Here is a 27,850-nt window from a genome sequence, read left to right on the forward strand (position 1 = left end):
AAAATATTTATCCTATTCCTGTTAAATTCATCAGAAGGACCGTGATCCATACTCTCTTTAGTAAAGAGTATTTTGATGTCTGCACAACCCTAATGGGTGTTTTATTCTCACAAAAGTCTCTCAAATTCCAAATGATCAAATTTGTTTGTAAACTATAACCCAAATTCACAGCTCGTATATTTAAGAAGAATTAATACACAAACTACACACACACACACACACACACACACACACACACACACTCCAGACCATGCAGAAATATAAGGAAAAAACTAACCTAAATGTAAGTAAAACTTATATTTTGACAAGAAAACCACTTGTCATAATACAGATGAGCCTCAACATTGTGACCTTTTGTTCCAATACCATGAAGATTATATACATTCATTTTGCTTTTCTAGTAGCTAAAACCACACATTGCTACACCATAACTAATGGAAAAAGCTTTCCAACAAGTCTCCTTTGACAGTGCTTAACTTTATTATCCCATTACAATATATTGGGCACAAGGGGGCACTGAAAGAGTGAACAATCCCTTCTACCATGCTAGAACTGACACCTCAGTGTTCACCTTTCATTCTGCTACAGTGGAGCTGTTGCTTTCATTCTTCCTTTCTTTTGTCTTTTTTAATACTTGCAAGGAATGTGCCAGCTATTCTGATCATGTGAGGGAAATGCATCCAACCCGATGGGCAACACCACTGTGAATGGCCTTTTCTAAGAGTATACATGTCATGTCATTATGAACCCGCATCATGGTTCACTAAAATGCCAAACATCTGTGGCAAGATTCTACCAGTTCACTACTCAGTAGTCATAACACCCTTCCTTCTTACTAACAAAACCCTTGGGTTGTTGGAGGCAGCTACGATCTACATTGCCCATCCTCTCTAGATGAGTGTGGACAATAACATGGAAGAGGAAGTTGCCTGGGAGAGTTATCCAAAGGGAGTTTGCTGAATTGGTAGGAGTCCATTCCCCTTCCTCTTTCTGCCTGCCTAGAAAGTGAAGGCCACAGCCAGCACTGTATCAGCCATCTTTCAATTCCAAAACAAAGGTGGAATAGAAAAAACAAGCCTAAGGCCTTGTAGGGATACGGAACTTCCATTTCATCCCTACACTGCCTCCTTCCAAATGTCAATGTGTGAAAGAAAAAGCAAATATTATCTGGTGTAATTCCCTATGATTTGGGTCTCTGAAGCTTTGACATAAAAGCATTTTAAAACTGCAATTCCCAAATAATACATCCTGAAAATATCCTGGTTAGCAGTGGTGGCTCTTTAATTATATATGGCAACGGAACTGAACCAAAGGCAATATTTCCCTGAGCTCCCATCCAGTCCCATGAAAGATAGGCATGCTTGTGAAAAGTCCTGAGTTAAAATGTGTTTTTAAACATTTTTTTTTAATTTAATTGGACAAATACGAAATATCAATGCATATTCCCTACAGGAAAGTCTTATGGCGATCATAATAAATTCCAAGTCTCCTCTAGATTACTGCTATTTTGTCTACAAAGGCAACTGCCTGTTATATCACCCGCTGGACTCCACACCAGGAACCCCAATGGGAAGCACTACAGGGTCAGTGCCGAGCTTTGCCCACCCACACTGCTCACTGGAATAGGCAGGCAGCTGCACTGCTAACAATTTCCCCTCTCAGCACCCTGGTCAGCGGCCTCACCCTAAACTCTCACAGCTCCCAACACCCTTGGCTGTCACCCCATCCTCACCAGGGACCCTCTTCAATCCTTCCACTAAAAGAAGACTGGAAAAAACAAATGTCCAAAAGCAGCACCTTCTTGAGAAATAACCTGGGCTTCTGTGTCTATTTTTCCCATGAAAGAAATAAATGTTTATTTTTATCACATTAGTTATGCAGTTAGTTAAATGTGATTTTAAATCTCCCTACTATTTGTACTATTATTTTCCATGTTATCTCAGTGGGTAGAAAATTCAATCTAGAATTTTTAATGAGTGCAAATATTTTTTAAAAATGTGAATCTTTGAATTATCAAAGTTTGATGATGTGCTTTTGGAGTCTAGTCAAAGGACATTATTATTGAAAAATATGTAATTGTTTTATAGAATAACGGAGGAAGATGAAGCTCTAATTATTAGATGAGTTCCAGTGCAATACCTTATTCTACAGAAAAATTACAGTGGTTAGGGTTATCAGCCATAATATTTTTGATACAGAGTTTGAATCATTTTTTAAAATCATCTTTAATCCAAAAATACCTTGCTATATTAAGAGGAAATCACATGGCTTATGGAAAGTAAATCATATATACTGTGGCGTCTTTAAATGGATAGGGGATTTATATTCTCTAACTCAACCAAGACCAGGGGCAAAATCTTTTTTATATATATATTTTTATTGAATTTTAGAAAGGAAGGAAGGGAGAGGGATAGAAAGATAGAAATATCAGTGAGAGAGAAACATCATGGATTGGCTGCCTCCCGCACACCCCCAGACTGGAGATCTAGCCTGAAACCCTAGTATGTGCCCTGACCTTGTAGGGATACAGGAATCCAACCTGTGACCTCTTGGTTCCTGGGTCAATGCTCAACTGCTGAGTCACACTGGCAAGGCTAAAATCTTTTCAATTGCAGAGTTTCAATTAACACAAAGAATTGTTTTTTAATGGAAAAAATAATTAACTACTGAGCAGGCTACATTAAATAAGGTTATACATTTTCAGGATGGAGGTGTCTCTTTTAAAGTATAAGTGACCATCGATTTCCTCACGAGAGAGGCTTTCACCTGTGTGTTTAGGCTTCGAAGTCTGCAATGCAGAGCTTAATGTTAGCTGGTAATTATGAACAGTTTCAGCATCCTGGTTTTTAATATGTTAAACTGAAAATATACATTATAAAAGTTAACATGTTTTTACATTTAAAGTGCTTTGTACATCTGTTCCAAGTAGCTTATGTATCCATTTGGTGAAAAAACACATTAACATTAAAGTCCCTCCTCCCTGATAACCTTGTGTTCAGGTGAAGGACTCAAGGCATTTTCAGCTATTAGCACAAAAGGTGAAAAGTGGATCTCGTGGCCACTCTTTTCTCAATTCCCAATACTTCACTACACGCTAGCTACTCAATGTACAGTCTGCAGACCAACAGCAGCAGCCCTACTTGGGAATGTGGAAATGCAGAGTCTCAGGTACCACCTCCTATTAACTCTACATGATCCCCAGGGGATGTGCAGATGCACTGAAGTCTGAGGAGCACTGCTTTAGTGCTACAAAAACTCAAGTTCATGCCAAGTCTATATCTGTGCCACCTGTGAATCTCCAAAACCTATAGCTAGAAATGACAGTGTTAATAGAAACTCTGTCATTTCTCTTAGTCCTCACAAGCTAAAAATCAATTAACATAAATTAATATCAGAGATGCTTGATATTTAAACAGAAAGAAATACCTGGCAGACCAGCACACATGAACCTTCTCCATCCACTTCCCTTTCACCACCAGGGATGTGTTAGAATGCAGATGGTCTGGCTGTCCATTTGTCTTTAATTTTTCTTTAGGTTCTTTAATTTTAGTTTTAGTAAAGATTATTGTTATATTAAACACACATGTACACATATTCCTGAGGAATGATGTAAGCAATTTTCAATGGCCATTTTCACCATTCTCTATTTTTTCAAGTACAAACTTGAGGACCTATTCCCATGTAAGCTATTATCTATTTACATTTTTGGAAAATTCAATAAATACCTGTTAGGTTCACCAGCACTTTCTTACTAGATGTCTTGTCTTAGATGGATTTGTGTCACTGAGCAATAGTTTGGAAACATTTAAGCAATAATTTAACCTTGAGAGATGGCACTAATGCATTATAAACTAATGTATAACAGATGTGGTCAGAAAGAGGGAACGTGGGGGTGGGAGGGTGGTTAGGTAGGTGGGAAGAGGTCAACCAAAGAACTTGTATGCATATCTATAATAATAAAAGTGTAATATGCTAATTAGACCAGACAGCCGAACGACCTTCCAGACATCCTTCCAGATGAAGCTACGGTGGTGGGGGCCAAGGCAGAGGCAGTTAGGGGTGAGCAGGAAGGCAGGCGAATGGTTAGAGGCGATCAGGCAGGCAGGCAAAGTGGTTAGGGGCAATCAGGCAGTCAGGCAAACAGTTAGGGGTGATCAGACAGGCAGGCAGAGTGGTTAGGGGTAACCAGGCAGGCAGGCAGAGGCGGTTAGGGGCAATGAGGCAGGCAGGCGAGTGGTTAGGAGCCAGCGGTCCTGGATTGCGAGAGGGGTGTCCGCAGGGATCGGGCCTAAACTGGCAGTCAGACATCCCCCAAGGGGTCCTGGATTGCGAGAGGGCGCAGACTGGGCTGAGGGGACCACTGCCCCCTCCCCCATGCACGAATTTCATGCACCAGGCCTCTAGTACTAGTATATGCATAACCCAGTGGTCGGCAAACCACAACTCGCGAGCCACATGCGCCGCATCTCCCATCGCCCGACCGACCGACACCCCCACTTCTTCTAACACCACTTCTTCAAAATAGACTCGCCCAGGCCGAAAACCGACTTCTGCACATGGGCCATGAAGTTTCAATCGCACTGTATCTGCGCGCCCACACGTGGTATTTTGTGGAAGAGCCACACTCAAGGGGCCAAAGAGCCACATGTGGCTCGAAAGCCGCGGTTTGCTGACCACTGGCATAACCCATGGACACAGACAATAATATGGTAAAAGCCTGGGGCAGGGGGTGGGAGCAGGCTAAATGAGGTCAATGGGGGAGAAAAAAGGGACATATATAATGCTTTCAACAATAAAGACTTAAGATAAATAAATAAATATTATCTTTTTTAAAAAGTGAATATGGGCATTTAAATAGCTATGATCTGGGTTGGAGAGGAGGTAGAGATGTTGAGGAAGACAAAAAAAAAAAGAATGAGTGTAAGAAAGGAAATATCACTGGAATGTTGAAATTGCAAATGAAACCCACAGAAGTCAGGAAATTCAAGAGTTAAGGCTCCCACTGCTCCCTTAATTCTGCCCCTGGTGTTGAGCGAATGCACTGTGTATGTATCTTTCATTACCAGATCCCATAACACTTAGCCACAGAGCCCGCTTAGGATGGTGATGAAGAAGCATATGGCTCCTTATGAAATAAGCTTTAAATACATTGAAAGGTTAAAAACTAATATAACAAGGCCCTTTTTCCTATAAAAGTTTAATGTTAATTATAAAATCGGATAACATTGTTACCATGTGAAATATGAAATGCACAAGGCACACTCCCCTGGGACACAGTTGATGTGCACTGCATGCAGAATGGCATTTCCCACCTTCAGTGTATAAAAGTGGAAATACTTCTTTCTCCCGGGGGAAAAAATATGGAATTAGCGAATGTAGTAAAATTTCAGAATCTCTACTTTGCTTTTCATAAGGAGACTAAATTTCAGAGACTTCAAGCTCTAGTTAGGGTAACAATATACTAAAAAACCAATCTGTGGCAAGCTACGGGGAATAATGAATGATTCTTCCCCAAACAAAATATTTTCTGGCTGATTTTGGAAATCTGTGTATGATATTACCTTCCTTCAGACTTATCTTCCTAATGATATTTATTCTTGACAAAAGAATGCCTCTCTGAATGTATTAAAGATTTTTAAAAAATCATTTCAGGAGTGTGTTTACTTGAAGATGAAAAACAAAGCAGCATAGGATTAAAATGTGCACAAATCATTTGAAAATGCCCTCTCTCCCACGAAGGTACAGTAAACAGTTAATGAACAGTGAAAAGTGCACTCTATAGACATATCGGTTTAGTGGTTATTAAGGCAATGCTGACGCTTTTGAAGAGAAAATTAATCCTTCAAGGAGTGGCCATATAATTGTGGGGTCCAATGCAAATGAAAATATGGGACCCTTGGTAAAATATTATTAAGAATTTCAAGGTGATGACACTAGAGCTTTAAATCAAGGGCAAGCACTTCTAAGAATGGGGCCATATGTGGCGGCACAAATTGCACACCCTGACTCCTTCGATTAAACCAATCCTCTACTCTGAATTTCTCATGGTATTTGCCACTTTCTATTATTCTTACTTCTTCGAGTGCCATCCTTACTTCGCCCATTAGCCTGTAAATTCTTTTTAGGCAGGAACTGTGAAAAGAATATGAGCTCTTGAATCAGGTAAATCTGCCTTTAATTTCCAATCTCAGACACCTACTAGTTGTCATGAACCTATTTGTATTATTTAGTTTCTGAGACTTGGTTTTCTCATCTTTAAAATGGGATAATGAGCCTGGCCACCATGGCTCAGTGGTTGAGAATCGACCTATGAACCAAGAGGTCATAGTTCGATTCCCAGTTAGGGCATATGCCCAGGTTGCTGGCTGGATCCCCAGTGTGGAGTGTGCAGGAGGCAGCCAATCAATGATTCTCTCATCATTGATGTTTTTATCTCTCTCTCCCTCTCCCTTCCTCTCTGAAATCAACAAAAATATATATTTTAATGGGATAATGGTAATACCTTCAGGATAAAATTGCTGTGAGGGTAAAATATGGTAATTCACAGTATTTGACCCACAGTGAGTACTTAAAAATGGTGGCTATTCATATTATTGCACCATACAGTTTTGTGAGGAGTGCAACGAGAGAACAGAAAGAACTTCGCAATGTTTAATGATATGGGATTGGTTAGAAATTATCTGATAAGTTCCTACAATGGCATGCTGTATTGCTGAGGTGAATCTCTTCATCTGCCCAGAGCACTCAGCAGCCCACGAGAGCAGGTTTGAAATGCAAATTCTTAGACCCCAGCCAGATCTACCAAATCAGGAACTCTGAGGGTTGCACCTGGCCATCTGGGAGAAAATGGGGGGAGGGTATGCTGAGTCCTCCAGGTGATTCTGATATGCTCTGATGTTCAAGAACCACTGATCTATTACATGAATTGGGCCTGTGTCTTCTTAACTATATTTTTATTAATTTACTAGAGGCCCAGTGCACGAAATTTGTGCACTCGGGGGGGGGGGGGTCCCTCAGCCCAGCCTGTGCCCTCTCACAGTCCAGAAGCCCTGCAATTGATAGCCATGCAGATGGAGGCCCCGCTCACCCTCTGCAGCACCTCCAGGTAGCCTGGGCCTCCCTCTGCAGGGCGATCAATTGTGGGGTTCCAGGATGGATCACCTCAAAGAGGGAGGCCCCACCAACCCACCACAGCCTGTTGGTTTGTGCCCTGGGCCTCCCTCTGTGAGGTGATAGATCGTGAAGCCCCCCGATCGATCGCTCCACAGCGGGTGGCCTGGGCTTCCCTCTGTGGGGCGATCGTGGAGCATCGTTGGTCGATAGGGGGGCTCCCCCAACCATCTGCTTCACACCTGCCTTGGCTGGCCTGGCACCAGTGTGTGTCGTAGTGTAGTTGTCGGGAGGGTCGTTCTGCTGTTCGGCCGTTTGGTTGATTTGCATATTAGGCTTTTATTATTATAGGTGAAGCAAGGTGCATAAGAGTACCCAAATTGATTCCAAGTCCAGAGATTTTCCAAAAGTGAGGTGTATTTCTCCACCTTGGCAGCCATTAATGAGTGTGTTTCTCTGGCCAATAGCACGCAATCCTAAGACTTGTACCATTTTGCTTTTGGGAAGAGGAACTCATAGAGATTTTCCTTTTTCCTTTTTTGACATTTTGTACCTTTAAGCATATAGAGAAATATACATTTATGTGTTTATATATGATTTATATATATTTTTATGTTTATAAAATCATATGTATGATTTTATATATGCTTATATATAAATGCTTTTAAAAAAATCCCAATTTATTTTAATGAATATTTTAAAGTAAATAAACACAACCTAAAAGTGAAATAAAAAAGCATGGCTCAGGCCCTAGTTGGTTTGGCTCAGTGGATAGAGTGTCGACCTGTGGACTGAAGGGTCCGGGGTTCGGTTCCGAATAAAGGCACATGCCCAGGTTGCGGGCTCGATCCCCAGTTGGAGGCGTGCAGGAGGCAGCTGATCAATGATTCTCTCTCATCATTGATGTTTCTATCTCTCTCTCCCTCTCCCTTCCTCTCTGAAATCAATACAAATATATTTTTTTAAAAGGAAAAAAAAAAAGCATGGCTCAGGTTCACTAGAATGAGGCCAAAATAAAAAATATTTGAGGCCAAGTAGTGAGGGCTATTCTTCTAGAAGCAGAGAACCAGCCCTAATCTGTTGACTTCCAACCAATGATGCTGAGCAACCGGCCTTGTTTGGGGGAATCCTAGCAGCAGGGCCTCTAATTTCAAGAAATAAGCCAGGTTGACCTCGAAAACTGTTGGCAAGGAAATCACACAGGAGCCAGAGCACTTCACACAATTCTCTCTTTGGGTTTTCATTCTTTTAGGGTTGGTTTCCATGGAAATCTGCACCTGCCAGTTCCCTGGGGTCTTAAGCCTGGGGACTTTGAGGAAACAGTGAGAAAAGTCTGGACAATGCAGATTTTATAGGCTTCTTTCATTTCGTTTTTTGGCTTATGGTCGTCTCATAATTGTGAGTCTACAGAGAAATTCCATTTGTAGTATTTACCACTTTCTTACTTTCTGGAACCTTGAAAACATCAGATAGTAAGGCTTTATAGTACATGGTTATTTTGTGTATAGATATGAAATTGGGTCAAATGTTTTCGGAATGTTTTGATAATGATAGAAATCCTTTATGTTTACCGTGAGAAATCCTTACCCAAAGAACTCAGGGCCCTTTAAATCTTTAAAGTTTGCCTTGAGCCAGAGAAGAGCACAGGTTTTTACTATTTTGAATCCAGAGTGTTAGAGTCACTAAGACAGGTGGTCACCAGCTGGGAAGCTGTGAGCTCAGCCAGGTGACCTCTGAAAGCCCCTTATGGAGCAAGAATGTGTGACAATCGTAGTTACAGAGTAAAATCATCTCTGCAGGCCCATATATAGTATGAAGCTCAGTCCTGATTAGCTACCTGGCTCTGTGCCTTCCCTCTCCTCCCAGGAGAATTTAGGTTGAGAAAGGATTACATGCTGTCCTGCCCCCACTGGGAAGGAACCACAGGCTCCTTCAGGGGTGTCGGTCAACACTGACTGAGCTCTGACTCTTTGTGGGTTCCTAGGGGGACTCTAGAAAGGTGATAGCAAATAAATAGAAGAAACAGGTACCTAAGGAAACTTACAGCTGCTCAGGAATACACCATACATGAGGCACCTAGCATTTTCAAAGGGCAGGACACTATGTTAATTTTTTTTTTTTTACAGTTTCTTTTTATTCTCTTTATTGATTAAGGTATTACATATGTGTCCTTATCCCCCCATTGCCCCCCCCACCCCCATTAGCCTTGTTTCTGGGACACTATTTCAACATCGACCCATAGGTTCAAGGCAAAACTGGCATTTTAAAAAACTTGTTTGGTATAATACGTTTTGGGGTGTTTTTGTTTGTTTGTTTTTGTATTTGGTTTGCTTGCTTGTTGGTTAGTCGATTTTACCTAGAAAATCATTTTTTAAATGTTAACAGTTTTACTATGCTGTAACTTACCATAAACTGCCTATTTTAAGTAATTCAACACATTTTAGTGAGTTTAGTGAGTTTATAGAGTTATGCAGCCATTACAAAAATCCAGTGTGAAAACGGTTTCGTCACCACAAAAAAGATTTCCTTTCTATGTCCTTTCACTGAGCTTTTCACAGAAAGAGAATCATACTATATATTGTCTTTGCCTCTGGTTTCTTGCATTTAATAAAATATTTTTAAAATTCATCCCATTTTAGCATCTATCAACAGTTTGTTTTATTGCTGAATAGTATTCCATTGCCTGAATATACCACTTTCTAAACACAAAGTTTCAATCTCTGCTCCTCATTTGTAACTGTGGATAAGAATCCTTAAGCATTCTAGGCCTCAAGTAGAAATTTGGGTGGTTTCCACTTTGGGGCTGTTATACATAAAACGATTTAAACATTCACATAAAAGTCTTTAGGGGAACATATGTTTTCATTTCTCTTAAGAGTGGAATTACTGGGTTGTATAGTAAATTTATGTTTAACTTCATAAGAAACTGTCAAATCGTTTTTCCAAAATGGCTGCATCAGTTTATATTCTCATCAGTATGTATGAGGGTTCCAGTTTTTCTATATCCTTGCCAGTATTTTCTATAGTCCACCTTTACTATGATAGCCTTTCCGCTGGCCTCTCATTGTGGTTTTAGTTTGAATTTTCCAAATCATTAATGTTGATGAACATCTTTTCATGTGCTTACTAGTTATTTATATATCTTCTTGGTAAAATGCTTACTCAAATAATTTTTCATCTTTTACTTAGATTGTTGTTCTTAGTATTGGATTGTAAAAGGTCTTTATACATATGAATGTAGGTCCTTTATCAGATATATGATTTGCAAATACTTTCATCTAGCTTGTGGCTTGTCTTTTCATTTTCTTAATGGTGTCCCTTGAAGTGCAAAAGTTTATAATTTAGATGAAGTACATTTTATAAAGTTTTTATTTTATAGATCTTGATTTTGGTGTTATAGCTGAGAATTCTTTGCCAATCCCAAAGTAATGAAGATTTTCTCATGTTCTTCTATGTTTTCTTATATAAGTTTTATAGTTTTAAAAAGTTAGATGGTGTGTAACGTTAATAGATTTTCATATACTAAACCAACCTTGTTTTCCTAAGATAAATCACACTTGTTCATGCCTTATAAATCTCTGTATCTGTTGTTGGATTTGGTTAGCTAATATTTTGAAACTTTTCATCTGTATTCTCAAGGGATATTAGTCTATACCAGTGATGGGCAACCTTTTGAGCTTGGTGTGTCAAACTTCGCCAAAAAACTGAGCATAACTCGGGTAGTGTGTCACTTTGAGGAAAAAACATTATTTCGCAAATGTTTCATCCTCAGGAGCAGCAAATGTTTCATCCTCGGCATGCAGCCGCGTGTCATCAGAAATGGCTACGCATGTCAGTGCTGACACGCGTGTCATAGGTTCGCCATCACTGGTCTATACATTTATTATGATGACTTTGCTTGGCTTTAATATCAGGGTAATACTGGTACTCTTAGAATAAGGTGACCAGACGTCCCGCTTTTGGCGGGACAGTCCCGATTTTTAACAATTTGTCCCGCGTCCCACGGCGTTTTAAAAAAGTCCCGATTTTTGGAAAGAATGCACGACAAGCTAGGGAATGGCGGGAGAACGGGAAGGGAATATATGGTTTTCGGCGGCCATGTGGCTATTTAGCCAGGATATGAGTTTTATATTATTTTTGTTAATTTTATAATGTTAAACTTTAATAATAACGAATAATTGTTGAGAACTGATTATCGAGAACTGCTTATCAAAGTTCGAATTGTTGATCAGTTGTTAGAATTCGACCACCATTGTTTGGACTTAATGAACAATGGCATTTTTTGGGATTTGGCAATGACGAAAACATTTTGTAACTGTCTCTCAGACGATACACATCGTACTGCGTGCTAGTAAGCTAGTTAAACAAGTGATGTCATTACAAATCAGCTATTCAGATAATTTAGGTAATTTATTTATTTATTTCATAAATACATAAATTTTATTGAATTTAGCAGACAGTACTCGTATTATTTATATTTTATAGTGGCGGCAAAAAGTCTAGCACCGGCCTTGAAAGTGACACTTACGACTTACGTAACGGCAAATTCATGACCTTTTAAACAACGACAGCAATCTACTAAAAAAAAATTCACTCAAGTGAGAAATATGCCAAAGAATAAAATAATACTATACATAATTTTTTATTTATTATATTTGTAAATTGTACTTATGTTGAAATTTTAAAAAATATATATTACAATACTATTTTTGCGTTCTATGAAAATGTTTGTTGCTCCATATAGACCAAATTTTTAATCAAGAACCCCCCCACACCCCCTACACCCCTACCCCCGGTCAATGGTGTCCCGCTTTACCAATGTTAAAATCTGGTCACCTTATCTTAGAATGAGTTGAAAAGAGTACCCTCATGTATTTTCTCAAAGAGTTTGTGAAAGATTGGTAATATTTATTATTTATATATTTGATAGAATTCACCAGTGAAGTTATCTGGGCCTGGGCTTTTTTATGCAAGAAGAGTTTTAATTACTAATTCAATGTATTTACTTGTCAGAGTTCTAGACTGATTTTTTATTGCTTCTTGAGTTGGTTTGGTAATTTCTGTCTTTCCGAATTTGTTTATTTCATCTAAGTTAACCAATTTGTTGACCTATAATTCTTCATAATACTCCCTTATAAACTTTTTAATTTCTTCATGGTTAGTACTAATATCCCCTCTTTCGTTCCTAATTTTGGTAAATAGTGTTCTTTCTGTTTTTTCCTTTAGTCACACCAACAAAATAATTGTCAATTTTGTTTGATTCTAAATTCCCTATAAGGATCTTTCTAGGTCTAGTATCTGTAGGAAAACATTCCTGAGAGACGCTTAAAGGACCTTGGTAACAGTTAAAGTATAAGCAATTGTGTGCTGCACTAAAACACTTAGAGACGCTTTCTTGGTAGAACTGGCTGGTGAGTATGGACGTGGCTCAACACACACAGAGAATGTCAATGTGTCACTAGACCCAAGCACCCATCGCCCTTTGACATGCTCAGTGATCAAAATGCACAAGCAATGACCTGATGGAGAATATGAATAATAACTAGGTAATCAAGGCCTAAGCACTATAGATAAACAATATAACATGGTGTTCCTCCCTCTAAACACAAAGTTTCAATCTCTGCTCCTCACTTAGTAACTGTGGGTAAGAATCCTTAACCATTCTAGGCCTCAAGTAGCTCATCTCAAAAATTAGTATAAAATCATTTATTACTTTGACAGCTAAGAAAATAAAAACACACATAGTATTTCAAATTCAATAGCACAGAGCCTGGCACACAAATGTGCTCCATAAATGGTAGTAGGTATACTTACTTTATCTCTCCAGGGGCGGTCCTATATGTTGGCAATGGAGGTGGCTGTTTGCACAGAAAGTGGAAATCCACACCTGATGTCTCTCCCCATTACTAGATTAATGTGAGGGTAAGTCACCTATCCAAGAAAGCCCTCCTTAAAACAAATATCAATCCCCATGCTAGCCTCACAACCCTATGATGTGGGATTGGGAGAGTGCAATGGGATGAGGTGGGAAGGGAAGTAGGAAAGATGAGGAGGAAAAGGGCACTGAACCGAAGGCCACAGAGGGCCACTGGTTTGTTTTGGGTGGTGGAAGAAACTAGGTGAGAATGAGTAAGGGTGGCAAGAGGCAGGCAGGAAGCACAGAAGACTGATTCTGCCTGAGGCCACCTTGTAGATCCCATTTCAGGAATCCAAGGGCTTCTCTCTTTCACATCTGTATATCTCTATGACTCACCGCTCTCTCTATCAGCAAAATATGCAGTTTCACTCCTCCACCTTGCCTCCCAAATTGGTCCCAAGCCCAGAGATTTCCCAAAACTGTGTCTCATTTATCCCCCTTGGCAGGCGGCACGAAGGGTGCTCCCAGGCTGACATGTTGCTGGCCAGGTTTACCCACTCTGGTGTATGTTGTTTTTTGACACATAGGCCTTTCCACTAAGGCTCTAGGAAACAGTCTTTCTGAGTGAGTCGGTTAGGATGTTAGGGGATATATTGGCTCCTGTAACTGACAAAGTCCAGGGGTAGGGTGGGGTCAGGTATGGCTCAATCAGCCACTGCTGCACGTTCCCGTGTTGCTCTTGCCTCTGCCTTTTCTCACCTCTAGTCCGACAGTGCACATCAGACTAGAATCACACCTGGACAACATACCTGACAGAGGGGAAAAGGGGCTATTCCTTCCTCTGACTCTCTCTACAGAGGAAAAAAAACTTCCTTTACCAGCATCTCTTTGAAAACATACCCATTTCTGAGCCAATTCTTATGGTCAGAGAAATGCCATATACTGGTTGGCTATCGCCTGGGTTCGTAAACTGACTGCTGTCAAACTTCTCAGGATTTCATATCCACTGAATACTCTGGGAATCCTGTTAGAATGCAGATTCTGATTCAGGAGATTTGGAGTGGAATCTGAGATTCTACATTTGTAGCATACCAGAGAACATCAATGGTCAGTACTTTGAGTACAGAGGAAACAGTGGGCATGCAGACTAGATATGAAAGGGCTGTAAGCTTGTATTCACCATTGAAATCCCAGGGTCTATAATACCTCCTGGTATGTAAAAGTTATCCTATCATTATTTGTTAACTTAGAAGAATATCTCCCTCCAAATTGGGAAATTGATGCAAATAGTCAGGTAACTGATCTTTCTAAACTAGTATCCCTCTCCAGGCACAACTGTCAACTTGTAAGCCTTCCCAATATTATTTAAACGCTTAATAGATTTGACAGTTACAAATAAATAAGTGATGCAACACCTACGCTTTGAAACCAAAAAGTTACAAAAGTCTCCTTTCTTTAATAAAATTAATAAGAGATAAGCTTATTAATTAATTGAGACATTCATATTTAGACAAAGGGATCTCCTTTCCAGGTACAAAAAAAATGCATTTAGAAGTATTACATACAAAGATTACTGAATGCTTGAGTCTAGAAGTAAACTACATTATTTTTTGCACATCTTTTAACATGCCTTCTTGTATGTAACAAAATGAAGTGGCAAAATGAAGTGTGGGGAAAAAAATAAAGTGACACAAAGTAACTAAATCCAAACTGATATACAGAAATTAATGTCCTAAGAATCCTGAAACACCAGTCAGAAAGAATATATGCACCCCTATGTTCATAGCAGCACTATTATAATAGCTAATATCTGGAAACAGCCCAAGAGCCCATCAGTAGATGAGTGGATAAAAAAGCTGTGGTACATTTATACAATGGAATACTATCCTACATAATAAAATGGTAATATGTAAATTAGCATCACTCCGCTATGCCCACGATTGGGCCAGCAGGAGGTGCAGGGGGCAGGACTCAGGGTGGCCGGGGTAGCTGATTGGGCCAGCAGGACACTGAGCTCGCGGCGCCACTGGCGCCGCGAGCTCAGCGTCTGTGCCATGGCTGCGCCAGAGGCTTTCGGAAGGCCTGGTGCACCAGCGGATAGACAGCCAGCTCCCCCGCGATCAAAAGCCAAAGCAGGGGAGCTGTCTGTCTGTCTGCTCTGGCACAAGGCCTTTCGAAAGCCTCCGCCGCGCCGGAGGCTTTCGGAAGGCCTGGTGCACCAGCGGACAGCCAGCCAGCTGGTGCACCAGGTGCATGATTAAATCATGCACTGGGCCTCTAGTATAGCTATAAAAATGAAAGATCCCTACTCTTTGAGACAGCATAGAGGGACCTGAAGAATATTATGCTAAGCAAAATAAGCCAGTCAGAGAAAGATAAATATCACATGATCTCAACTTATATGTGGAATCTAATGAACAAAATAAACTGATGAACAAATTAGATCCAGAGACATGGAAGCATGAAACAGACTGATGAATCTCAGGGGGCTCGGGGGATGGGTAGAGATTAACCAAAGAACTTACATGCATATGCATAACCCATGGACACAGACAATAGTGCAGTGAAGGCCTGGGGAGGAGATGGGTGAAGGAGGGATGGGGTTAATGGGGAAAATGGGGGAATCTGTAGTACTTTCAACAATAAAGATAAATTTTTAAAAAATAAATGAATGTTGAAATAAGATACTCTTTTGTTGATTCGTTAGGAAATTTATGAGCATGTGATTTAGACTTAATTTTTTTCTTCAAAGATTTTCTGAAAAATTTTTACATCTTTATAAGTATTTCTTACTGTTTGCAGCCATCAGAAATAACTGTGTTGTAGAGAGGAAGCAAAGGTACTTGGATGGATGCCTTTCTGAATTCCATACATCCACCCAGAATGATGGCTCTTGAGAAAAACCGTTATCTCCAAAGGAAAAACTTCAAGTAGAAGATTGGCAAACATTTTTAAAAAATAACTCAGATTTGTGACCACTGGCACTTGCCAATACTGTTAAGCTAATAAAGCAACTTTTCTGGAGTTACAGAAAACAATAGCCATCCTCACAGTAGCCAACACCAATGTAAGCTCTTCACCTGTTCAAAACCCCCATCTCATTGATCTGCTGGGTAGCAGGTCTCAGAGGACTGTCAGAGGCCCAGTCAGCTCCTGTGAGAGGGCTAATTCCCAGTTCCCATTTCCTCATGCTCTTCCCTGTCAGGGGAAATGCATGTATTCCTTTGGCCTCATTTATTGAGCTGACAATCAGCTGCATATAAATGATTTCTCAGTTGGCCCTAACCTCCAAGCCTGCCTCCTGCCAATCTCATGGTACAGAAGGTCCTTTTCTGGCCAGGTAGTTTATGTGTGGCTGTGTTTTTTACATAAGGGAAGGATATGCAGGAAGAAGAAAAGAGAAAGCAGAGAGAGATATCATCATCCATTCTTCCCTTCCCCACAAGCAGAAAGTGGCCTCGGCCTCCAACAAAGGAAGTGTAGGGAGCAAGGCTCATTGCTTTTCCGGCAGTAAAAGTAACAAAGGAGCTTCTTGAACCACCTGAGACAACTTTGAAAGCATCAGTGGAGCCAGATCTACAGTTGAAAGGCTGGAGCACACTGTGAACAACTTAGGAAAGAAAATATCTGCAGCTAAAATCTTTACAAAAGCCTAGAGGTTGATACCTTCAAAGAGACATTTTACCCCTGTCAAGTTCTTTGGGGAGGCCAGGGGACAGGACTGAAGACAGAGGCACTCCAGGGCATTCCAGAAGAGTAAGGAGCTGAGATAGAGCCCCAAATCCCTGGGCAAAGCCAGAATTGTTATTAAAGCTCTTGAATCTTCCTGGTAGGAAACAACGTTTTCCATAGGAATGACTGTACCCCTACCTTATTCTACTAGCCAACCACCCTCTCCTGTGCCCCCATATTCTTTTTAAGAACTCATGAGGTTTTGCCCACCCTCAGTTTCTACAATATATGCCAGATCTAAACTCATAATAACTGGATGAATCAACATGGCCACAAAAGGATCAAGTGAATAGGTCAATTAGTCCTAAAAGGCCTTTTCATCTCCCATCCCTTCTTGATTTTAGACTCAGGACGTGTTTTTTTAAAGGTTTTTTTTTTAATTGAATTTTACAGAGAGAGGAAGGGAGAGGGAGAGAGAGAAAAAAAAACATTGATGAGAAGGGAAATATCAATGGGTTGAGTCCTACACGCCCCCAACTGAGGATTGAACCCTCAACCCAGAATCAAACCAGCAACCTCTTGCTGTATGGGTTGACACTCAACCACTGAGCCACACCAACCTAACTGATTTTAGACTCAGTAAGTTTTTGTTTTGTTTTTTAACTGATAATTAACTCCATCTCTTTTTATTTTTTAATACATCTTTATTGTTCGAAGTATTACATATGTCCTCATTTTACCCCCATTACCCCCCTTCAGCCCACCCCAGCCCCTTGCCCTAGGCCTTCACCACCCTATTGTCTGTGTCCATGGGTTATGCATATATGCATACCAGGTCTTTGGTAGATTATCTCCCACCCACCACCCTCCCCCACCTTCCCTCTGAGATTCCACACTCTGTTCCATGCTTCCACGTCTCTGGATCCACTCTGTTCATTAGTTTATTTTGTTAATTAGATTCCACATATGAGTGAGATCATGTGATACTTGTCTTTCTCTGACTGGCTTATTTCACTTAGCATGATATTCTCCAGGTCCCTCCATGCTGTCTCAAAGGGTAAGAGATTCTTCTTTTTTACTGCTGCCTAGTATTCCATGTATAAATGCTCCACAGCTTTTTTATTCACTCATCTATTGATGGGCTCTTGGGCTGTTTCCAGATCTTCGCTATTGTAAATTGTGCTGCTATGAACATAGGGGTGTATACATTCTTTCTGATTGATGTTTCAGGTTCCTTAGGATATATTCCTAGAAGTGGGATCTCTAGGTCAAATGGCAATTCCATATTTAATTTTTTGAGGAAATTCCATACAGACTCAGTAAGTTTTGAAGAATGGTATTAGTGATCAAAACTAAAATAGGAAAAAGAGGCCTCTAAATATTGTATTAGGAAAATTCACTTAGGGAGCTTAATTCTCTGAACTCACCATTGCCTTTCCAATATTGGAAACCATTAAAGAACTCTAGATAATAGGTTCTAAGAGACCAGGCTAAACTCTTTTTTGAAACACTACTAAGCAATCTAGAGAATTTTTAGGACCCAAAGTGTTCAGATGAAGGTTGTACTACCTTGCATCACTGCAAAGTGAAGAAGCATTTTCTCCATCCTTCCCATCTCTACACAAGTCTTTAATCAAGGAAGTGGCAGTGATTATTTAATGTGTCCCCTGCCACTTAAGTCTCAGGACACAGTATAAATAATGGAAGTAATTCATTTATAAGATGAGACATAATGAATAAACATAAAGAGCATATAGTCAATTTATGGAAATTCACAACATTGCAAAGTTTAATATCTTCTTGAAAAGTCCTTTTATAATTCTAAACATTTGCTACATCTAAGTCAAACTAATCCTTTACTTTTCTCTTTGGTAACCATCCTTCCTCCCCCACCCTCACCACTCCTACTCCCAGTTTTTTCCTAATACAGAAAGGAGAAGGAAAAGCAAAATAATAACTTAAAAATTCCAAGGCTTTACTTCAAGCCAAGGTCATATTTCTAAGCAACTTTGATCAGGTAAATTACTTATAAGTGTCTCAATTTTTCCCTCTGGAAAATTGAAATAATTTTATCGCCTTTGATCTGCAAATTTGTAAGGGCATTTGGAGATTGAATGAAACTACCTGCTGGGATTTCTGTTTCCAGGAAGATGGAGTAGACATGCTTTTCCTTATTCTTCCTGCTTAGTTCCACTAAAATCCCTGGATATTATATATAAAACAAACACAAGAAGATCTGAAAGGTGAAAAGAAGAAGGCAGGCCTGCCAGGGACCATGAAGAATATAGGTGATGAGTTCCCTAAGTTTTATATTTTGCTTCATATATTCCAGACTAGATACTGGAGAACTGGCACCCCAGAAATCACCAACAGTCATGGATAACAACTACAAAATAGCCTAAAGGAAAACCTGTTCTCTCTGTCTGAAGGACGATGAAAGGGGTAGTCCAGAAATACAAAACAAACAAACAAACAAAAACCCCTTTCAGATAATAACCGGTCTGTTCCAGCTAAATAACACAGAAAAAGAACCATAGCCCAACCCCCATCATTGCCAGTAAAGGCCAAGGGCAGAGCCTAGACATTCACCCTTGGCAGGTTCAAATAAAGTGTTCCAATCCCCTCTTTCTCAGAGTGTGTCAGAGGAAGCCTAATGAAGAGTCAGAATCTTCACCAGTGTTCAGTGGTATCAAGAACACCCCAAATCACAGTGTCACTAGAAGCCATATGGGGACTCTGAAAGCCCACCCAATCCAGCAGTAACAAGGAGTCCCTCTCTTCCTGGTTGTCTATGGAGGCAAAATGGAGAATCTGGACTTTGACCCCCCCCTACACACACACACACACACACACACACACACACACACACACACACACACGGCAGTAAGGAGGTAGAACCCCTCCCTGCAATCATCCATCAGAGTACTGTCAGAGGAGGCCTGCTAAAACACAAGACTTAAATAAGACCTAGAATTCTATAATATAGTTTCCAAACTGTCCAGGTTTCAAAAAAAAAAAACAAAAAAACACACACTTGTGCCAAGAACCAGGAAGAACTCAAACTAAATGTGAAAAGACAATCACCAGATACCCATTTGAATTATCATTTGACAAGGATTTTAAAACAGCCGTCATAAAACTGCCCTGATTAACAATTATAAACATCCCTGGAAAAAAAAAATGAACAAATAGAAAGTCTTGACAAAGCAATAGAAGATGTAAGGAAAATGCAAATAGAAATTTAGAACTAAAACACAAAATAACTGATATAAAAAACTCAATAGGTGGGATCAACAGCAGAACAAACAAGGCAGGTGAAAAAAAATCAGTGAACTTGATTAGAACAAGAGAAATCATCCAATCTGAACAACAGAGAGAAAATGGACTGAAAAAAATAAAGCAGAATCTCAGGGACATGTGGAACTAAAACAAAAGATCTTGTCATCAGTCCTACAAGAAAATTAGGAAGATAAGGCTGAAAAAGTAACCAAAAAATTAAAGGAGAGAATTTCCTAAATTTGGTAAAAGTCGGGGTGGGGGTTGGTATAGAGATTCAGGAAGCTGAGCGAACCTCAAACAGAAAAAAAAAAATCAACGAAATCCATTCCAAAACACATCATAGCCGAACTTCTAAAAAACTAAAGACAATTGAAATCTTTAAAGCAGCTAGAGAGAAATGACACATTGAGATAGGGGAAAGATCAATTCCAAGGACAATGTATTTCTCAACAGAAACCACAGAAGCCTGAAGGAAGTAGCACAACCCTTTTTAAGTGCTAAGAGAAAAGAATTAGCAACCCATGATGCTATACCCAGTGAAAGAGTCCTTCAGGACTGAAGGGAAAACCAAGACAGTCTCAGGTGAAGAAAAACTAAGAGAATGTGTTCCCAGCAAACGACCTTAAAAGAACAGCTCAAGCATTTCACCTGGAAGCCCTGCCTGTCCCCCTGGCTGCTGCTCTCTGCTTCTCTAGCACTGCCCTCAGGTGCACACACATCCAAGAGAAGGGTTCTTGGAACATCAAGTAAGGAAGTCCATAGAAAGAATACATGAGTTAAGCACAGACTTTCCTTCTCCTCTTGATTTTTCTAATGATGTTTGATTGTGAATGCCGCATCCATTTGAGGCTAGGATTCAGGATCTGGAGAAGGGGCTGCGCACAAATGAATACACTACACAAGAAATATGAATTTAGCCAAAACCGGTTTGGCTCAGTGGATAGAGCGTCGGCCTGCAGACTGAAAGGTCCCAGGTTCGATTCCGGTCAAGGGCATGTACCTTGGTTGCGGGCACATCCCCAGTGGGGGTTGTGCAAGAGGCAGCTGATCGATGTTTCTAACTCTCTATCCCTCTCTCTTCCTCTCTGTGAAAAATCAATAAAATATATTTGAAAAAAAAAAGAAATATGAATTTAGAAGGCATGGGGGGGTGGGGGCAGGTGGAAACCTTTCTCTCTAGCTGAGAGGCTCTCTGAAACCCCTGGACCCATCAGCTTTTATTTACTTGAATACACATTTGCCCTTTAGGAATGCAAACAGGCATATCAATGGTAAAGTTAAGAAAACAATAAATGGATTATCCGTTTAGGGCCGTGGTCGGCAAACTGCGGCTCTCGAGCCACATGCGGCTCTTTGGCCCCTTGAGTGTGGCTCTTCCACAAAATACCACGGCCTGGGCGAGTCTATTTTGAAGAAATGGCGTTAGAAGAAGTTTAAGTTTGAAAAATTTGGCTCTCAAAAGAAATTTCAATCGTACTGTTGATATTTGGCTCTGTTGACTAATGAGTTTGCCTTCAGCCATTCGGCTGGCAGCAGGGCAATATTATGCTGATTTTCATCCCTGCTGCAAAACAAAGTCCAATAGCCTCCAGCATTTGATGATTAAAGCAAAAATTATAACATTGCTGAATGTGATTGTCAATGAACGTAAAGGAAATACTTAAGATATCTATATTATAAATGGGTAAATGAAGGTAAGATTTCTACACTTGAATTTCTCCACTTTGGTACATATTTATATACTCTAAAAATACTTTACAATGAGATACATTAGAAAAGCTGTAGCTAAATTAACATAGAATTCTCAAATATGTTCAAATGAGTCAGGCAGGAAAAAGAAAAGAAATAAAAGGCAGTGAGCACAAATAGAAATAATAAAAAGGCAGGCTTAAGCAATTGTCAATAATGTATTACATGTCATTAAGAAGACATTTCAGCAATTAAAAGACAGAATTTTGCCTAGGGAAGTAAAAACTGTGACCCAACTATGTGCCACCTATAAGAAAGTAACTTCAAATATAATAATTTAGGCAGGCTGAAAACAAAAGGCTGTAAAAACACATGACACAGTATATTTTATGCATATGAAAATCTTAAACATCCCTCTCTCAACAATTAATAGAATAACTAGACAGAAAGTCAACAAGACATAGAAGAATTCAACACCATCAAATAGCACTCACAAAACACTTCACACAATAATAGCGGAAATCACATTCTCTTAAAGTATCCAGAAGATTTGTTCAAGGATAGAATAAATCTTGGCCATAGAACATAAAGTATGTTCTCCAACCACAATGCAATCAAACTAAAAATCAACAGCAGAAAGGCAAAACAAGTGTATTCAAATATTTGGTAACTAAACAATACACTTCTAAATAATCCATGGGTCAAAGAGAAAGTCTCATTAAAAATGAATAAAAATGTAACACATCAAAGTGTGTGAGACATGGATAAAGCAGTGTTGAGAGGGGAATTTGTAGCACTAGTTGCTTACATGAAAAAACAGGAAAAGTTTAGAATCAATAAACTAAGCTCTCACTTCAAGAAAATAAAGAGCAAAAGTAAATCGAAGTGAGAAGAAGGAAGGAAATAACAAAGATCAGAGCAGAAATTAATGAATATTAAAACAGAGAAAAATCAGTGAACAAAAAGTTTGGTTCCTTGAAAAGATCATAGAATCTACAAACCTCTAGTAAGACTGACAAAAAAGAGAGAAGATACAAAATTATTAATATCTGGAATAAAATAGAAGCTATCACTACATACCCTGCAAACCTCAAATGGATAATAAGGAAATATTATAAACAGCTCTACACATAAATTTGAAAACTTAAATAAAATGGATGAATTCATCAAGAAGTACAAACTATTATAAATCACCTAATATGTAATAGATCATTTAAATAGCCCTATAACTATTTTAAAAATTAAAATTGAATTTATAATTTAAAACCTCTCCAAAAAATAAATCTTCAACCCAAATGTTTTCACGGAAGACTTCTACCAAATGCTCAAAGAATTAATGCAAATTTTATTACAACTTCTTCCAGAAAATTCAAGAATAGGGAACAATTCCTAATTCATTCTATGAAGCCTTACAATAAACCCCAACAAAAATAATACTCCCAAAAAGAAGAACTATAGACCATTCTCCCTCATAAAAATGGAAGCACAAATCTTTAATAATATATTAACAGAGAAGAGAGAATTCAGGACTTCTGGAGAAGATGATGGCATACGTAAATGCGATACTCACATACTCCCACAAACACATCAAAATTACAACTAAATTGCAGAACCATCAGCATTCAGAACTGCCTGAAATCTAGCTGACTGGGAATCCTACAACTAGGGATTTAAAAAAGAAGGCACATCGAGACTGGTAGGAGGGGCTGAGATGCAGAACGGGGGCTTATCTCACACCCACGTGTGGCAGATGTGTGGCAGATAAAATCAAGAGGGATACCTTGGCTATGGAGATCCCCACTGAAGATCAAGGGTCCCAGACCAATACCAGGCCCTCAGCACAGGGTTCCAGTGCCAGGAAGAAAAGTCCTTATAACTTCTGGCTGTAAAAACCAGTGAGGATTATGGCTGAGTGAGACAGAGGACTTTTGTAGTCTTAGGCAGTTCCTTTTAAAGAGCCCATGCACAAACTTACATGGACTTGATCCCTCTGAGCTCCAGAACTGGGGCAACAGTTCAAAAGGCTCTAGGGACATACAGGAGGAACTGAATTGTTTGACATCAGGGTGAGAGCTGGGGGAGGGGACAGCTTTCTGTCAGACAAAAGTGTTGGCAGAGACCATTATACCTTTTCTAAGATCCACCCCCAACAGTGTTGGCACATGGGCACCATATCTGAGTCTTCATCAATCTGGTTAACACTGTTTGCCCAGCCCTGGTGATTCCCTGAGACATCACCCCACCCAACTTGCAGGAGCACCCAAGCTGTTTCCAGTGGCTTTTCCATATGAATTGTGTGTCTTGGCGTGTGCTTCAGATTTTCCTAAAATCTCTCAAACAAGCAGCATCTGGCCTCAGCATGCCCCATACCTCTGGCTAAGTGGCCCTAGGCCCAGCACTAGCAGCAGCCAGCCTTGGTTCAGAGCTTTGCCTTAGGTAGCAACCATCTGTAGATCATTTTGTAGTTCATGTCAGGTGGCCCTGTGCAGAACACAAGTGGTTGCTGACCTTGACCTGCACCTCCCAGGTGGTCCCAAAGCCAGTGCACCCAGTGGACAGCTTCAGACCACATTGAAGCACCACCCAACCACCTCCACAAATGACACACTACAGAGGTGGACTCAGCAGGCATCAAAGCCCCATTTAAGTAAGTCCTGGTCTGTGGGGTGGATCCCTACATGTTGATCCTCCACAGTGGTCAGTGGTTGGTGGTCAGTGGCCACAGCCAGTCCTTGCAGCTGATTGGCCTGGGGGGTTGTAAATCCCTCCCATTGATGTGCCAACAGCAATCAAGGTTCAACTACAACAGGAGGTTGCATATAGCCTGCATGGAATGCCTAGCTTGGGTGAATGGAGAGGCTGTGCCACTATCCTCTACAGAACTCCATTGGGCCTCTCTAGCAAGCCAGGAGATGTAGCCACTCTACATAATACAAAGAAACAAACACAGGGAGGATGCCAAAATAAGGAAACAAATAAACATGTCCCAAATGGAAAGAGCAGAACAAAACTCCAGAAACAAAATGTAGATAAGCAATCTTCTAGATGCAGAGCTCAAAACACTGGTTATAAGGATACTCAATGAATTTAGTGATAACTTCAAGAGTATAAAAAAGAACATGGAAACCATAAAAAATAACCAGTCAGAAATGAAGGCTATACTAACTGAAATAAGGTATAATTTACAGGTAATCAACAGTAGAGTATATAAAGCTGAGAATCATATCAGCAGTTTGAAATATAAGGAAGTAATACACACCTAAGAAGAACAGCAAAAAGAAAGAAAAAAAAATAAGAGGATAGTGTAAGGAGCTTCTGGGACAACTTACCAACATTTGAATCATGGAGGTGCCAGAAAGAGAAGAAAGAGAACAAGAAATTGAAAACCTATTTGAAAAATAATGACAGAAAACTTTCCTAACCTGCTCATGGAAATACACATACAACTCCAGGCAGCAAAGAGTGTCTAAAACAAGATGAACCCAAAGAGGCCCACACCAAGACATACCATAATTAAAATGCAAAAGGTTAAAGACAAAGAGAGACTCTTAAAAGCAGCAAGAAAAAAGCAGTTAGTTACCTACAAGGGAGCTCCCTTAAAATTGTCAATTGATTTCTCGAAAGAAACTTTGCAGCCCAGACGGGATCATCAAGACATATTCAAATTGATGAAAAGCAAAGACCTACAACCAGGATTACTCTACCCAGCAAAGCTACAATTTAGAATGAAAGGACATGTAACAAGGAAAAGCTAAAGGAGTTCACCATCAAACAAATATTACATGAAATGTTAAAGGGTGTTCTTTAAAGAGAAAAAAGAAGAACAAAAAGATAAAAAATATGAACACTAAAATGGCAATAAATGTATATCTGTCAACAATTGAATCTAAAAAACAAAATAAATGGACAAGCAGAACAGAAACAGACTCAGAGATACAGAGAATATTTGATGATTGCCATATGGGAAGGGAGGTTGAGGGGATGAAGGAATTAAGGTGAAGGAATTTACAAGTACATATTGGTTGTTACAAAAATAGTTATAGGAATGCAAAGTACAGTATGTAGAATATAGTCAATACTATTCTAATAACTATGCATGGTGTCAGCTGGGTATGAGGTTTGTTGGGATGATCACCTAGTAAGTTATATATGTCTAATCACAGGGGTGTACACTATAATTAAAAAATTAAAAAATGATTTAAATAAAAAAGAAAAATAAAACTTCCTCCCCACCCATTTTTCTTAACCAGAAACAACTTTTTAATTATTATTTAATATATAATTTACATATACTATGTAAACATGTGTGTATTTTAAATGTTCCTTTAAAAAGAATGGGCTCCTTCTTTCAAATGTCTCCATAATATTTCACTCTATGTAGACACCATTAAATAATGAATAAGTTCTCTATTGATATGTTTTATTGCTATATTTTTTAATATTTTCACTACATGTATGCATGGACATCTGTAAAATAAATGTCACAGTACAGTTGTTGAGACTGTAAGTGTATGCATTTAGAAATTTTATTGTGTTGTTTCCTATTAATGTTAGCCTGACAAATATAATAAATGAAAAAAGCTAGATACAAAAGAATACACATTCTGCAATATTATTTATGTAATACAAGCAGAAAAATTTATTTCATTGTCAGAATACAGTCTAATGATTTGGGAAAGTTTGAAGGGGGTGGTTTGGGAGAAGGCACAATGGAGACTGGTAATGCTCTGTCTCTTGATTTGGGTGGTAGTTAAGGGGGGCTTGTTTCCTTGATGATGCAGCAAAGTTACACTTAAAACTATTTTATTTTACTTATGTATGCTGCATTTAAAAATGTTTATTAACAAGAAAATTTATAATTAGTTACATTAATTTAGAAACAAAATTCTTTCTATTATGCTTCAGAGCCATTGTGTTTGTTTTATTGAGAACTGTATGTCAATCTCCTTGACTGATGTTTCTGTTATTTTAACTTGTTGTCACCTGAGGATGTTTACTGATTTTAGAGAGAGAGGAAGGGAGAGAGAGAGAGAGAGAGAGAGAGAGAGAGAGAGAGAGAGAGAAACATTGATGTAAGAGAGAAACATCGATGTGAAAGAGAAACACCAATTGGTTGCCTCCTGCACACTCCCCAACTAGGAACCAAACCCACAACCTAGGTATGTGCCCTGAATAGGAATCAAACCTGCAACCTTTTTGGTGCATGGAATGACACTCCAACCAACTGAGCCATGTGATCAGGACTGGTATTTATATTTTTAAAGTTCATTTAGGCATAATTTATATAACTGTACATATGTCAAGTGTAAAGTGTGATAAGCCCTAAGAAATATATACACCCATAAAAATTAATTCCTTAGAGTCCTTTGAGTTTTCTAAGAAGAAAATCATGTCATCTAAAAAGACAAACTGTTCCATTATTTTCTGCTCCAGTCCTAAGCCTTTAATTTCTTTTTCTTAGATTATTGCACTGGCAATGACTTCCAGTTCTGTGTTGAACAGGAGTATGAGAGTAGACATTATTTCATTTTATTGTTCCCAATCTTAAAGGAAAGAAATAATTAGTCAACATTAAATATAATGTTAGCTATAGTTGTATTATTTTGATTAAATGTCTTTTGTCAGGTTAAGACACTTTATCCCTAGATTGCAGAGAGTTTATTTTCCTTTCTTTACTTTTTTAAAAATCATGAATCGATGTTGAATTTTGTAAAAGCCTTTTTATAAATCTATTGAAATAAGCATAGAGCCTTTCTTCTCTATTCTGTTAATATGGTGAATTACATTGATAAATTTTTGAATGTTGAATAATCCTTCTATTGCTGAAATGAACCCCACTTGTCATGGAAAAAAAAAAAAGAATTATGACCAAGTAGGGATTCTTCCAGTCATGCAAGGCTTGTTGAATATTTGAAAATCAATTCATGTAATCTACCACATTAAAAAACTAAAAAAGAACAATCATCTGGCCACAGAAATTGAAGTATAAAATGCATTTTTCATATATGTTAAAAATTCTCAAAACACAGGAATAGAGAGGAATTTCTTGATAAACACCTATTTAGAAAATACCTATGGCTATTTTTAGATATAGTGGTGAAAGAAAAGAGGGACATTAAGATGACCCAGACTGCCTGACAGTGGTCAACATTAGTGAGAAATCAGATGGGACAGAGGGACAGGTGGGAACTAGGAGGGGAAGAGGGGGAGAAATGCCTTCTTCTTCTTCTTCTTCTTCTTCTT

This window comes from Cnephaeus nilssonii, assembly GCF_951640355.1.
Source record: "Cnephaeus nilssonii genome assembly, chromosome: 11".
NCBI classification, from domain to species: Eukaryota; Metazoa; Chordata; class Mammalia; order Chiroptera; family Vespertilionidae; genus Cnephaeus; species Cnephaeus nilssonii.